This window comes from Cannabis sativa, chromosome X (genome assembly GCF_029168945.1).
Source record: "Cannabis sativa cultivar Pink pepper isolate KNU-18-1 chromosome X, ASM2916894v1, whole genome shotgun sequence".
In the NCBI taxonomy this organism is placed as follows: Eukaryota; Viridiplantae; Streptophyta; class Magnoliopsida; order Rosales; family Cannabaceae; genus Cannabis; species Cannabis sativa.
In genome coordinates this window covers 69,762,519-69,773,846 of record NC_083610.1, presented here as the reverse complement: position 1 = coordinate 69,773,846, position 11,328 = coordinate 69,762,519, and positions in this window count along the sequence as shown.

The following is an 11,328-nucleotide window of genomic DNA, read 5'->3' as shown; positions in this document are numbered from 1 at the left end:
ATCAAAAGGGAAAACGGGTTGGATGGCTGTTAAACTCGATATGGCCAAAGCTTTTGACAGAGTTGAGTGGCCTTTTATTGTCGCCATTCTTCGGAAATTCCAATTTCCCCCCCGTTTCATCCATCTAATCTTTGCCTGTATTTCCACGGCCTCGTTTCAATTTAATCTTAACGGCAAAGTAGTTGGTAATGTAATTCCTACCAGAGGTATTCGCCAGGGCGATCCCCTTTCCCCTTATCTCTTCCTCTTGTGTGCGGAAGGTTTCTCCTCCCTTTTGCACCAACAAGAAAGAAATAATGCCATTGTGGGTTTCAAAGTAGCCCGTCGAGCCCCCCCGATTTCTCATCTGCTTTTCGCTGATGATAGTTTTCTTTTCTGCAAAGCTTCCATCAGCTCGTGCAACTCCATCAAAGAAGTCCTGCTCCTGTATGAGAGGGCTTCCGGTCAGAAAGTGAACTTTCAAAAATCTTCTCTCTATTTTTCTCCCAATGTCGCGCTCAGAGATCAAACCCTAATTTCTGACTTTTTGAGCATCCCGGTCCGCTCCTCCTTCGAGAAATACCTAGGACTCCCCCAGCACATCGGCCGAACTAAAAAGCAATTGTTTCACTATCTCCATGATAAAGTCTGGGGCCACTCGCACAATCGGAAGAATAAAGTCTTCTCTAAAGGAGGAAAAGAAACGCTTCTCAAATCTGTCATTCAGGCCATCCCAACCTATTCGATGGCTTGTTTTCGTCTTCCCGTTGCTACTTGCCATTCTCTCGAGTCCATTATGGCTAACTTTTGGTGGGGTGTCAACGAAAACAACCGCCCTAAGACTCATTGGCAAAGCTGGAAAAAACTTTGCAAGTCAAAACGGGATGGCGGTCTAGGGTTCCGTTCCCTTGTTCATTTTAACCAAGCCCTGCTTGCAAAACAAGCTTGGCGCATCCTTAAACAACCAAACTCAACAGTGTCAAAAATTCTGTCTGCCAGATATTTCCCGCACTCCTCTTTCCTAGATAGCTCTCCTGGTCACTCTCCATCGTTTGTTTGGCGTAGCATTTGCTGGGGAAAAGAGCTGCTGCACAAAGGAATTATTTCAAAAATTGGTAATGGGCAGAACACTAGTACCACCAGGGATCATTGGATCCCGGGTTTTCGTCATATCTCTCCCATCTTCCCCGTTCCTGACAGAGTTGACTCTTTCATCACTAGTTCTATGACTTGGGATACCGTTGCTCTACAGGGATGTTACCCGACTCATGTGGTTGACCAAATTCTGGCCATTCCCCTCCCTCTTACCCCTTCTCCTGATGACCTGATTTGGGAATTTTCAAAATCAGGAGTGTACTCTGTCAAATCAGGTTACCACCTTAGTCTATCCTCTACCTCCCCCCCTGATATCCCTTCCTCTTCCTCCCCTTCCCCTTGGTGGAAAAACCTTTGGCACCTTAATCTCCCTGCCAAGGTTAAACACTTTGCCTTTAGAGCCACAAACTCAACCCTCCCTACTGCCCAAAACTTAGCCTATAGGAAAATTATCCACTCTCCGAGGTGTGATCGCTGTGGGTTCCCTGAAGAATCTGTGTCACATGCTTTGTTCTTCTGTCAGAGCATTAGAAGAGTCTGGAAAGGTACGCAATTTTATCCTTACATTTTTTCTTGCTCTTCTGAGATTATGTTTCATGATATAGCTGACATGATATACACCTCTCTAACCAAGAAAGAAGTAGAATTGTTTGTTTGTACTGCTTGGTTTATTTGGTTCAACAGGAACAAAGTGTTAAGAGGACAACCTCACGATCAGACTCACGCAATCCTTGATCTGGCGCACTCTTATCTTGCGGAGTACCAAGATTCCCAGGCGACTCCAGTGCAAATTTCAAGAGCGCGGAACAATCCGGTCTCCTGGTCTCCTCCGGCGACAGGACTCCTCAAGTTAAATGTGGATGCTGCAATCTCAAAGATCAGCAGGAAAGTGGGTTTTGGTGGGATTATCAGAAATAGCGATGGTTTGGTAGTAGCAGCCCTTGCTCAACCTTATATTGGGGGAGGAGCTGTCGCTACTCTCGAAGCAAAATCCCTCCTTTCGACTTTACGGTGGTGCATAGACGAGCATTTCTTGGTTCAAGAAATTGAAACGGACTGTAAAGCCATTACTGATGCACTAGCTAATAACAAGGAAGACGTTTCGATTTTTGGAGATCTTATCTGCCAAATTAAGGAAGCCTTATCTCTTATCCCTAATGCTCGGCTCTCCCATGTCAATCGTGAGGCCAACGCTCTTGCTGATAAGCTGGCACATCGAGCCTTGGGGTTAGATGAGGTTGCGATTTGGATAGGCGATGACCCCTGCGACCTTCTTGAGTTCCTTTCTGTTTAGTGGGCACCCTTTCTTTCAAAAAAAAAAAAAAACATATTTTGATGTGGTTGTTTCATGTTTGGTGGAGTGAGACAAAATGAGCCTTAACAAATTCATATATATTAAGGATAACCTTTTTCATCAACTTGTTAATGAACTTTTACACTATGTGTTGTATGGTGGAAATAAAATGGTTGAGAAAAAAAAATATAGAAGAAATAGTAAATAGGAGAGATAGAAGGTTAAATAAATGGGGATTTATATTTACATCCCAAAAATATAGGAATATTCTATAATGCACCCTTTTAAAAGAGATGAAGCGATACATATTTATCTGTTTTAGTCTCCGAAATAATTTTTTAGTCAAATTTTTTCTCATATTCATGTAAATTATAATTATTTAAGATATCATGCAAAATTTTAAAAAATTCAGAAAAGTTTAACACGCCGAAAACTACATTCAAACACTGTGTTGCACGCGTGACTAATTTATTTTATACGCGTGTAAAATAGACTATTCGAACATTGTTTTCTATATTGTAAATTATTCTTAATTTCTCAAAATTTTGTAGGATGTCTTAAATAGCTCTAGCATACATGAATATGAAAAAAAAAAATTAGACTAACTTTTTTTTTCTGAATGCTAAAATAAGTAGATGGTGTATTAATACATCTATTTTAAAAAAATACATTGTAGAATCACCCAAAAATATATTTACACCCCATATCTAAATTTATCCCATTTTAATTTTAAAATATTAACTTTTTTTATAAGAACACCCCATTTTGTTACAAAATTAGGCTTTTTTTTAAAAAAAATTAAAAAAGTACACCCCACGTTCTTTCACTTTCCTCTCTCCCTCCTAATCTATCCTTGTTACAACTTTCAAAAAAAAAAAAAAAACTATCCTTATTACCACTTTCTGATTTCTTAGGGTAAAAAAACACACATATAGAGAAATTTTATAATACACTTTCTTAGAAGGGATACATCGATACAGCTTTATCTGTTTTAGTATTTGAAATAATTTTTTAGTTAAATTTTTTCTTATGGTCATGTAAATTATAGTTATTTAAGACATTCTGTAAAATTATAAGAAATTCGGAAAAGTTTAATACGCTAAAAATTACGTTAAAGTAGTGTGTTGTACGCGTGACCAAGACATTCTGTAAAATTATAAGAAATTCGGAAAAGTTTAATACGCTAAAAATTACGTTAAAGTAGTGTGTTACACGCGTGACCAGGGGCGGCAGCACATGCACATATTATTTTTATATATTCATTTGTTTAGTACATGATTTCTTTATAGTCAAACTAAAACTAAAACATGGTAAAAAAAATTGTCAGAGCATTAAAATAAAAATTTTAAAATGCTCAGTGTAGTATTATTAGAAGAAAAATAAATATTCCATGCAGGATACATATATTATGTATTAATTTTTTATTTTCTACCTCAAAAAATAGTGAGCACAAAAATCTAGATATCAAATAAAAATTAAGGTATTCATAAAAGAAAGTAGTATATTTGTAAAAAATGACATATGATGCATTTATGTAATGGTTAATAAAAATTAGAAAATCATAAGTTTTTCCACTTGTGTATATAGTAGCAACTCTTATTTTTACATATTTAGTTTTACAGCTATCACAAATTTATCTTTTGCACTTTACGAAAAGATGGAAAATAATTTTTTTAAGTAATTGTTTGCTAACTGTTAGCGTATATTAAAGAAAAATTGCTAAAAAATTAAGATATATTTACTTATGGGTGATTCTACAATGCACCCCCTTAAAAGGGATGTATTGATGCACCCTTAACTTGTTTCGACATCCAGAAGAATTTTTTAGTCTAATTTTTTTCATATTCATGTACGTTATATCTATTTAAGATATCCTACAAAATTTTGAGAAATTCGGAATAATTTACAGTATAGAAAACAATGTTCAAACAGTCTAATTTACACGCGTGTAAAATAAAATAGTCACGCGTACAACACACTGTTTGAACGTAGTTTTTGGCGTGTTAAACTTTTTCGAATTTTTTAAAATTTTGCAGGATTTCTTAAATAACTATAACGTATATGACCATGAAAAAAAATTTGACTAAAAAATTATTTCGAATGCTAAAACAGATAGGGGTGCATCAATATGTCCATTTTAAGGGGGTGCATTGTAGAATTTTCCTTTACTTATATATGACTTTCAATTTTAATTATTAATTTAATAATATATTTTAAAATATTTATTACTTAGCTATTATAGTTTGGCCCCTAATTTTTATTTCTGGCTCTGCCCCTGCGCGTGACTATTTTATTTTATACGCGTGTAAAATAAACTGTTTGAATATCGTTTTGTATATTGTAAATTATTTCGAATTTCTCAAAATTTTGTAGTATATCTTAAATAGTTATAACGTACATGAATATAAAAGAAAATTAAACTATTTTTTTTTTTCGAATACCGAAACAAGTGAAGAGTGTATCAATACATCCCTTTTAAGGGAATGAATTGTAGAATCACCGATAGTATATAGAATTTTATGTGGTACACACAAAAAAATACACGTGAATGCATTTATGTAATACATATATAAAACCTCAATGTTAAAACGATTCCACTTACAATGACATCTACAATGTATTTGATTCTAGAAAAGTATCAAAACCCATTTTACCAACCTGCAGAGAAAAAACTTGAAGGCATATATTAATGAATTAATGGTATATAGGCATATATTAATGAATTAATGGTATATAAGATTGGGAAGATTTTATAATATACCCCTTTAAAAGGAATCCACAGATATATTTTTATCTGTTTTGGTATAGAAATAATTTTTTATTTAAATTTTTTCTCATAGTCATATAAATTATAAATATTTAAGACATCTTGCAAAATTTTAAGAAATTCAAAAAAGTTACACCCTAAAAATTACGTTCAAACAGCATATTGCACGCGTGACTATTTTATTTTATACGCGTGTAAAATAGATTGTTTAAATATTGTTTTTAATATTGTAAATTATACCGAATTTCTTAAAATTTTGTAAGATATTTTAAATAGCTATAACTTATATAAATATGAAAAAAAAATAGACTAAAAAATTATTCTAGATGCTGAAATAAGTTGAAAGTGCATCAATACATAGACCAAACTAACTAATTATATAAATTAATATATATAATTGTATATTTATATAAATTTACTTTTCAATTGCATGATTAATGTATGGGTAGATTCAACACTTTGTTGTGAAATCCCTTCTATTTTTTGAGTTTGAAGTTACTAACAGATCAACAATTTTGGGTGTACTTATTAAAAAAGAATGATTTTATAAAAAATTAATTTTAAAATTATTTAATTTTGTCATTTCCAAGGATAAAAATGAATTAAAATTTTTGGGGTATATTTAATAATATGGGAGTTCTATTTGTACCCTATAAAATGATAAATACATCCAATTATTAAAAAAAATATAAACTGAAATAATTTTTAAAAATTATTCTTAATATTTTTTTTAAAAAAATTTCTCACATTATTTTATGTTAATTTCAATACTTATCTTAATTTTATTTTCATAATTTTTTCTAACTCATGTATATATATTTTTATTTTTTTCTAAAAAAATTTCATATAATTTTTTATTTTAATTTTTTTGTCATAATATTTAAAATATAATTTATTTTTATTTGATATGTACATTTTTTAAGAATATAATTGAAAGAAAAAAGTTTATTACAATTAAATATATAAATTTTATATAAAATAAAAATTATTAAAATAGGGTATCATCCAGGATTGACCATTAACCAGATGAATCCTAAGTGTCATATATCTGACACAATCCCACAAAATTCGGAGAATTTTCCCCTGTACCAATTCGTAAAAAGGTATTCAGCTAAAGGTACAACCGCCTTTGGGATTGCCACAACCACTATTTTAACACAATCTTTCCGAGACACCAAACTACGACTTGTGCAACTTGTCTATTGGAAATACTTATACATGATCACATTATTTTCTCATGTAAATAATTATTTAACATAAATAATAATTTTTCTATAATATGTTATCTAAAATCTTTGAATTATGTGTGAATTTTAGAATACTTAAAGTGATTGTAGCACATCGAAATATGATTCTTTTCGCTCAATAATCTAACCCTTATTTTTTTCTATCACAGAATATTATCAATCAATGAAGACGAATATTCAATTGAACACGAACAAGAATATTTCAGGATCTTATGCAATGCTCAATTAATGTACTAAATAGAATGGTGCAGGCTATTCTTTGAATAAGATATTCAAAAATTATAAGGGAAGAGAGAGATTGTAAGTGGCGGCTATACGATATTTTTAGAGAGATTTTGATTGCAAAATCAAGTGTAAAGAATAGCTCTCTAATACTAGGAATCTAGGTTATTTTCTAACTAATTAATTAATTAAAATAAATAAGAAATAAAAAAGACAATTCCTTGGTCACTAAGTATGCCACAGCTGTCCCTAAGCTTATGAGTTTTGGCTATGGACTTGTACTCTTTATTTAGCTAGGGAAATTTACATGGTATAATAACTTTTGCTATTTTTTTTATAAAAATACTGCCAGGTGGTATTTTTTACATTTTTACTGTGTTTTTTTTATAAGTTTCATACTGCAGTATATTGTGTTAAGTTTTCACTGGTGTTCTAGTGGTGTTTTACTGGTGTTCTACTGTTGTTTTGAGTTGTTCTGCTTTGTGTTTTACTAGTGTTTTATAAAAACACAGTATTTTTGAAAAGATTTCCGTGTGACAGTATTTTTGTAAAAGTTAACCCAAATTCTAGTATTTTTGTAAGTTTTCCTTTAAGGAAATTTATTGGACCTAAAATATATTTTGTTTTTTTTTTTATGAATTAGGGAAATTTATTACACCAACAAACAATTTTTTTTTTATTTTTACCACAATTAATTATTTATGGTATGTAAAAACTAATTTAAAATAATAATTACTAATAATTATTAAATAAGACATAATTTAAATATTTTTATCAACTTGACAACAAATGCCAAAATTAATAGAATACCCTTTTTTTTATTTCTCTTCTCTTCTTCTCTATTTTCACTTAGCATTAAAATTCACATATACTTTTTTTTTGAGTGAAAATGTAAACTTCATTACTTTAGATCATCCAAAACCAACGAAGAAACTACAAAAGGTAAAGAAAAACAATTAAAAATACGATCAGCCTCAAGAAGAGAGGATCGCGCCAAACTATGCGCTACCCTATTCGCAGATCGCTTTACAAAACTAAGAGAGATGTTACCAATCTCGGCATATAAAGCCTTACACTCTGAGATTATATGGCCATATCCCGAATACTCCGGGGACCATAAGCTCATGAAATATAGGCTCCTAATAAAATAGATCTAAAATTTAACAAATAAATTTTTTAACTTATTAATTCCTCATAACTCCACTATAGATTCGAAATTACACTCCTAATTTCACGGAACACTCTATATACATAATATAAACACGTTATGTATTATTCATAATTTCTATCAAATTAATCAATGATCCTCTATAGACAGTTTACAATAAGGAGGGGCTAAATTACTATTTTACCCCTCTATATATTTTATCTTTGAACACTTGGTTCCTTGTAAATAGATTTCAGTAAACTAATATGATTATTGAAATCAGATTTCTTCATTTAACGTCTTTAACCAAGCTCAAAAGAAACTATCGTTTCAATGAAAACAAATAGAAGCTATAAATGTCCATATCTATGATTAACACTGGCACTCAATTATATTACTAAGTTCTTAAAATGCAAGTGTTTGCTAGTCCATAGGGAAGAGCTTGTAACGAAAAAATCAAAGAACTTAAATAGTAGGATTAGCTTAAAGCTTAATCATCTCATTCAGTAGGCTATTAAGTCAGCATGCCCATATCTATCTAGAACCTGTACTTCTCTTTGTATCTTGTCTCTAGCCAGTTTGTAACTTTTTAGATCATCCCTTTTGGAATCATCTTCTGAATCATCACTTTCATGATCTACATGTGTTTCAGTCTCCACTCTTGCCAGAGGCTCCACCTCAAGCTCCGCTCTTAGAGCTTCGATTTCATTTCGGTCAATATTAGTTTGACTTCCAGCAGGTTTATCAATAACTCTCATAACGAACTCATTAAATGTCACATCCCTACTAATTATATATTTCCTCATTCTGGACTCCAAACACCACAGTCTATAACCTTTGTCTCCTTCTGGATACCCTAAGAAAATACACTTTAAGGCCCTTGCCTCAAGTTTGTCTTACCTAATGTGTGCGTAACAAACACATCTGAAAACCTTCAAGCGTTCATAACTCATTGGTTTTCCTGACTGCACCTCATCTGGCATCTTAAAATCTAGTGTTGTTAACAAACATATCAAATAAGCTGTAGTGGATACAACAACTGCCCAAAATTCTTTAGGCAATCCAACACCCAATACAATGCACATGACTCTTTCCAAGATAGTTCTATTGAATCTCTCCGCGAGTCCATTTCGCTGAGGAGTCTTCCTCACAGTCTTGTGCCTTGCTATTCCCTCCTTCTTACATAACAAATCAAACTCTCCTGAACAATATTACAGACCATTATCCGTTCTAAGTTGTTTCACTTTCCTTTCGGTTTGATTCTCAATCATTATCTTCCAGTATTTAAATCTTTCAAGAACTTCTATCTTATTCTTTAGAATAAACTCCCATAACTTTCTTAAGTAATCATCAACTATTGAAAGAAAATACCTGCTCTCAGGGTGTGATAGTGTCCTCGAGGGTCCCCATAAATTACTATGAACGTAATCCAGTGTTCCCTTGGTATCCCTTTTTCCAGTTCCAAACTTGACTCTACAAGTCGTACCAAGAACACAATACTCACAGAAACCCAACTGCTCAAGCTTTACTTTTCCAAGTAGTCATTGCTTGTTTAGTTCATACAACCCTCTTTCACTCACATGGCCAAGTCTCTTGTGCCATACTTCAGTTTCATTTACATGCTTTCTTAGAACACACGCCTTTGTGTTGTTCGCTGTGATGCCTTCCAGAGTATGAATCCCATTTGATTTATTTCCCCTTATCACCACCATCGAACCTTTGCAAAATTTCATGGCTCCATTCTCAATTTTAAAAAGAAATCCTTTATCATCTAACATTCTAACAGAGATTAAATTTCTTTTGAGATCAGTTACTAGTCGAACGTCCTTCAGCACCCTTTCCATACCATCATGAAGTTTCAATCTTATGGTTCCAATTTCCACTATCTTATAAGACTTGTTGTCTCCAAAATACACAATCTCATACTTTCCAAATGTAAATTCTTCGAACCAAGATTTATAAGGTGTCATATGGATGAACACCCAAAATCCAAGATCCATTCAGAATCTGAATTCTCAGAGGTTACCAGTAAAGAACCAGTTGAGTCATAACCGTCACTTATCACTATTGTATCCCCTTCTAATCTTGTATCATTCGTCTTATGCCTTTCTGGATATGACCTTCTGAGATGCCTCATTTTCTTGGAAATCCAGCATTTAAGATTCTTTCGACCATCAGCCTGTGATTTAGATCTTGATTTTCCTTTTGAACCTTTACAAATTTCTCTCTTTTCACTTATGCCCTTGTAAACAATCCATCAACACTTCCAAAATTCTTTAATTAACTCACTTGTTTGATTCAATTCTTTTGAATTCAAGGCTGATTGCATATCATCAAGCGTGATCGACTCTTTTCCATATAACATTGTATCTTTAAAGTGTCCAAAGACTTTGGTAAGGAACTAAGTAACAACAAAGCTTGATCTTCTTCTTCAATGGTTACACCAACATTCTCAAGGTTGAGAATCAACTTGTTAAACTCATCAATTTGTTCTCTAATAAACTTGTCCTCCATCATCTTGAATGAATATGGGGCCTTTTTTTAGATATAATCTATTCACCAACGATTTAGTCATATACAAACTTTAAGTTTTAGTCAAACACCTACGCTTGTATCTTCTTTTGCAACCTTTCTCAAAATCTTATCTCTAAGATTCAAAATGATAGTACTATGAGCATTTGCAAGAGTCTCTTTCTTGTCTTTTTCAGACATGGATTCAGGAAGAGACTTTTTTCCCAGCAGAGCCTCATACAACCCTTAGTGAACCAACAAAGCCTTTATCTTCATCCTTCATAATCTAAAGTCATTCGTACCGGTAAACTTTTTGACATCATATTTTGCGGCAGCTATATATGATTACAAATTTCGCTCTGATACCAATTTATTGTGCGAAATAGAAATAATCATTGACTTACCATTAAGTATACTAACCAAAAAAACATACAAAATAATTAAGAACAATATATCAAGAGATCACAAGAACTAAGCAATGAATTAAAGCAGTAAAACAGAGAAGAATAACACTAAGTTTAACGAATTCAAGCCTTGTGCAATGCTCTACGTCTTGGTTGGAATAACAGCAGTCATATCTTTATTGATATCAGTGTTATCAAGGTTACAAGAATCCTTTACAAACTCTCCGAGATTACGAGAAAATGTTTCTCTCTCTAATTTAGACTCGCTCTCTCTCTCAACCTTACACTATCACGATTTTTATTCAAGTAATTATGGTCTGATTCACCTACATATTACTAAGATTGATAGCTACTTATAGATTTGTATTATTTCCTAAAATAGCTCTAAAACTATCTTGGCACATATACACCATCTTAAATGTTTCATCTCATCATCAGCAAAATTAATCCACGTCTGCTTTGAGAACACACTTTCAATATAGACAATCCGAAAGCTTTAATACGAATAAGTTATTCAGATTCGTACAAGCACTCCTTTTGGATGAACATCTTTGAGTGACAATAAGTTATCCGAAAGTGCGTCTCAAGACTAATGATAAGCTATCTGCAAGGCACTATTTTATGGAAGACAAGATTCACGAAAGACCCATCCGGATTGGCCA